We start from the raw sequence: 5,764 nt of genomic DNA, 5'->3' as shown, positions 1-5,764 counted from the left end.
TCTTATGTGATCAACTAACTTAGTTGCAAGATTCACATTCTCACATTTCAGTTTGCTGTCAACATACACATCCAGGTCGTTTTTTACATTTGGTCTGTTAATGAGGTTTTTTCATCACGTTGGGACCGTGATGTGCCTCCTTACTCTTGGTATGACTGTATGTGTGTCTTGCATTTTGTGACCTTGACTCTTAAGTCATTCCTTTGACCACTCCTGAATCTGACGGATCTTTCTGTAGCTCTTCTCTGTCCGTTTGGTTAATTTCCCTGAATAACTTTGTATCATCTGCAAACATTTTAAGAGGTATATAACTTCTGGAATTCGTTTATGAATCAATGATCCCGGTAATCTGCCCCGTGGTACCTCGCTTGTCACGGGTACACATGATGATTTCGTGCCATTAATCACCACACATTGCTGTAGAGAAAGTCACTGACCCACACTAGGAAATTCCAGGAAAACCGTACCCATCAAGATTGATTTTCAGCCTTCCACGTGGTACTGTCGAAAGCTTTAGCAAATTCTCGATGTACTGTCTATTATCAATACAGTATTGCCACCACGTTACAGGATCATACACATTCAGTACCTCTAGTAATTGTCAAGTAGCGTCCTTACTTAAAGCAAATTTCACATTCCTTGACAAGGTTGTTTCATAGATGTTCCATCATGACATCTTGTATAAAACTCCCAAGTCCTTTACACAATATGACGATCACTCACTGGCCTATAATTATTCATGCAGTGGTGATCTCAATGAGAATATAGGGCTCATAAATGCCATTTTCCAGTCATTGGGGGACCTTTTGCTTGACCATGCATCTTAAGATTTAAAATTTTGATGAGTTACACAAATAACTGGTGTTGACATTAATGACTTGCCTGCATCTGTATAGTTGTTATAATTTGTCCAGTACTTTATGATCCCAGTTCAGTTGTTTATATTAGAACCATAATGTGTAATAATATTTTAATGCAGATAACTTGTATACTACAGAGTATATAAACTTGATACTTAATGAAGAATTATAAATGGTGGAGTATTATTTTTTTAAATGTTTATTAGACTTGACAAGGAATTTATATGTACATACAGTAGTTGTAAAGCATTGCATATTAATATTTTCTGGGCCAACTGCCTGTTGACACGTGTTTAGTCAAGTCGTTTCATTAGTCTGGCTCGTAAATGTTTAAGTTTATTAAAACTTTGACTGGAGTTTTTCCATAATCTGAACCTTTAAATTTATGATGAACATAGTTTGGTCCTAAACTAGATAATGGAGAGATATATTTATTCGGTAATATAGTTCCCAGGTGCCCCTCGATATACAGAAGTGTTGTTCCTGGAAATACATAAAAAAAAAATAATAATAATAAATAAATAAATAAATAAATGTATGTATATATATATATATATATATATATATATATATATATATATATATATATATATATATATATATATATATATATATATATATATATATATATATATATATATATATATATATATATGTATATATATATATATATATATATATATATATATTGTTGAGCCAAAGTATTATTAGGGTTATGTTCTTGGTCAGCTGGAGCTTCAGTTAAACCATTATTTTAAAGAATAAATAGTGAAAATGATGAACTTTGTAAGGGCGCAGTAGTAACTCAACGTCCGCACAACCTGGGTAACATGACAGGTTTGTATTCTTTGAAGATGTCATTCATTAACCACTTGTGTACCGGGTCCTCTCTGACCTAAATATAAATCGGTTGGCCTTAGCCAAGTAAAATATTAAGTGGCGTCCATGTAGTGAAGGGGTTAAAGCAAATGATTGCATTCATGTAAAGATAAAGGGGTCGTCAAAATGGGATTTATTCATTGTTTGGTTTAGTGTAGTGTAGACATTTGTTGAAACTGTTGTTTATCAGGCATATGTACCGTACTTTATATTGGCGGATACCTGCAGTACATTTTCGCCCCCCAGGCCCCGATGTGGGTCAGTGACCTGTGCCCGGGTGGGCTAATGCTTGTAATAAAAAAAAATGTAACATGTACTGTAGTGTACTGTGCTGTACTGTGCTGTGCAAACTGTACTGTACTGTACTGTATATGGGCAATGTACTTTAGGTATACAATGTACGTTTACCATTTAATTTTCTATTAGTACTGTACTGTACAGAGATGTTAAAATATTATTAATTTCAGGATGGTGACTTGAAGATGGAGGAGGCAAGAAATGATGACCAAAAGAGAAGGGAGACTTGATGCACCAGAAACTTTAGGTGAGTAGAGTACAGTAGAGTACAGTAGAGTACAGTACAGTACAACGCATAACAGTACAACACAGCACAGTACAGCACAGTACAGCACAGCAGAACACAGCACAGTACAGCACAGTACACTACAGTACAGTACAGTACAGCACAGTAAAGGGTACCTCTCATTGTGGTTTCTTCACTTAAATTTTGATCAAGTAAATGTAATCAATGAACTGCCGTGTCCAATTGACTCCTCTTCAAAGTGAAAATATCAGTACAGTATTAGTATTAGAGATGAACCAATTAATTGGTATCCGCTGCGGATATCAATATTTTGCTGATTAATCTCCACCGTTAAGCAAATTATTGGGTGATCCCCTTTTGCTCTGTTTACCCACCAGTGAAATACATGAATTACCGAAACAAGTTGGCCTATTGAGTTATTATGTCACACTAGGCTCCCCCCAGCAATGTGACGTAGGATTTTGTGATTGGATAATGTGGCAGTAACCTCCGTGGCAGTAACCTCCGTGGCAATAACCTCCGTGGCAGTATATTTTAGACGGTTTACTGCACTTCATCACAGGTGTACAGGTTTTCTAATTTAATGAACATGAGAAAAAAATGATATACTTGTGGTGAATGTCATGCCAGACCATGTGGCTTTTATTTCATCTGAAGAGAAAGATAATTGGGTAAATAAGAATAAAGACTGAAGTTGACGAGCAAGAGTCAGTCAGTGGTGATGAAGGTAATCTTTGAGACAGATATAATTACCAAGTTGCCAGGTATTGTACTAGCAGCATTTCAAAATTTAAATGAAATATTTTATACATTTTAGCATAATAAAAGTATGAATTGGTTTAGTTTAGATATTTAATATAGATTTCTCAACCTTTTATTTAACGAAGAAAAATATATTTTACTGCCTTTCTTCAGGGTCACCAACTCTGAAGGACATTGAAGACGATCTATTAAATGCTGACAAGACTGAAGAAGTTTTCAGAACATTATAAAGGAACGACTGGTTGATAAAACAAAGAGCTTCAATGCGGCTTAACCTCAAGACATTTTCAAAGACTGCCAAGTCAGTGAAAGTTATAAGGTAGTCAAAGAAGTCCAAGCAAATCACAGCTGAAAAAAACGTGCTTGGTCAACTCGTTATCTCACAATGGACCAGAACATGAGCTTCCCCTTGGGTCCAGATCCCTGGGCATTAGCAACCGTAGATGGAACACTAGCAAAAACGGATAAGTCCAAGTTTATGAACCTGTTGGAAGGAGAAACCACGGAAAAGCCTCCTCAAAACAAAAAACAACTGCGTCTTTGGTAGAAATGCTTTGTTCCAAGCACAAGTGACCGTGCCTACTACATTTGGGGAACTACTGTAACTAGAGTGTATGTGAACAGCTTCCAAAAGAACCACGTTTGGATTTTATAACCGATTACCTGCCATCTTCTCTGTCAAGAGTATTGAAAGAGATCGAAGAGGTTCATCCACAGCATATTTGATCAAAGGTCCCATGACAATGATCCCAAGAGACTGAAAAGTTTCTTGTTAAATAACAAAAACAAGCAAAACCTTACCTGTTTCCTTCTGAACGAATGGAAAAAGGACAAATATGCACAGGCGCTACTGGGCAGAAAGATCTACTTTGTTTGTGCCGACAAGTGCACCTCTCTTAAGAGTGCTGATGGGCAGAAGACCTTTTCAGAAGTTGAGGAGCTAAGCTCCATTCAAGAGGAAGCAGACACAATGTGCTCCACTACCTGCATATTGCAGCTCACAGGTCATGCGAGTCGATGATAACTGTGTAATCTCCAGTCACTGATGTGTTCATTCTTCTGCTGAAGTTTGCACAGAACATCAGACTGAAAGTTCTGTTTGACGTTGGAGTCGGCAACAAGACTCAGACAAACAACGCGTGATTCATGAAGTGGGGAAAGAGGTCTGGCAAGTTCTTCCTGCAGTACATGCATTCAGTGGTTGTTATATCACGAGTGTGTTTTTCAGAAAGGAAAGGACTACAACAATGAAGATCCTCAGGCAACACCTCGAGTTTCTTAACATTCGCACTATTTGGGAACTGAAGAGCACCTACGTGCCTTCTCTGTGGGGGATTATCAACAAAGGACATCAACAAACTGAGGCACAAGTAATTCCTGGAACGATTCAGTAGCAAACACGGAGCAGTGCTGACAAGGTGTGGTGGGGTGGACATGAGCCTACTTCCTCCTTACGGGGATTCTCTGAAAATGCACATCAAAGGGGCTAATTATCAAGCTCTTATTTGAAATCAGGCAGCGAAATCAACCCAAGCCATTCCTGCACCAGAAGCTCATGGTTCGGAACTTGCAGAAGGGAAGCTGGAAGTTTAAGTGGACAGAAGGTGCCGTCCTGTCACGAGAGCTGGTGGTTGTGTTGATGGAGACCCCACAGAAGACAGAGGAGGATAATGAAGACCCAGAATTTTGTAATATCATGTACTGCATCTTTGAGCAAGATTTGATTGTGATTTTTTCTAGTTTCAGCTGAAGTAAAATCATACCTGGTCGTTTGATACCGAGCACATTTCCACTGATTTTCTGTTGAACATGAGGATGAATTAAAGTCGTAAAAATTGTGAAATGTGAAAAAAACATATAAGTTCAATTTTAGTAAAACAGGTCAATATAATTTATGGATCATTGAGTAGGATAACTAGATTATGTAAATTTATTTCTTCACTCAACTTTAAATAAAGCCAAACCCTTAATGCCGATACGAAGTAATTCCTTACCATTTTATATTCCGTTATGCTATGTTTAGAGATGAATAGTAACTGAAATGTAAAACTCATTTTTTAATTCTAGTAAAATAGGCCAAGACGCATTTTTATTGCCGCTGTCAATGCTTTCAGCGGTCATGTTGCTCTTACTTAACATGGGCTTACGTCTTATTCCAGAGGAATGTGTCTGGCAGACAAGCAGATACTGATAACACCTGGTTCACAACCCAACTAACATGGTCACCAAAAATCCCGGGGGAGGGGGGTGATACCTGGCTAATGGCCAAAAATCAGAAGACAAAGCTTAATATGATATAAATAATAATATACATAATAAAAAAATGTATTGCCAGAAAAACTATGTAGAAGGAAACCAAAATAGATATACATAGTGGGGTGCTGGGCTTCTTGATAAGTGCAAGACAGCTATAGAACGCATTAGGACTAAGGGAGGGATCCCTATCATATGTGGTGTCCTGCCTAGAAGGAGAGTTGGCAGTGAATGGTTGTCAAGGGCAGTTGGTGTCAACGAGCGTCTTGACAGATATTGCAAGTCAATATCAGTCCCATTCATTGACAACTGGGACAGCTTCTCCGGCAGAAGGGACCTTTATGCTAGGGATGGGGTACACCTGTCTCGGGAAGGGGTGGCAACCCTGGCTGGGTCTCTAGAGGGGGCAGTTCAAAAGATATCGAAGTCTTTAAACTACTAGGGGAACATATGGGCACGGGGAGGT

The sequence above is a fragment of the Homarus americanus genome, unplaced genomic scaffold (assembly GCF_018991925.1).
Source record: "Homarus americanus isolate GMGI-L3 unplaced genomic scaffold, GMGI_Hamer_2.0 scaffold20465, whole genome shotgun sequence".
Classification (NCBI taxonomy): Eukaryota; Metazoa; Arthropoda; class Malacostraca; order Decapoda; family Nephropidae; genus Homarus; species Homarus americanus.
The sequence above is the reverse complement of the archived record's forward strand: the minus strand, read 5'-3'. Positions refer to the sequence as shown.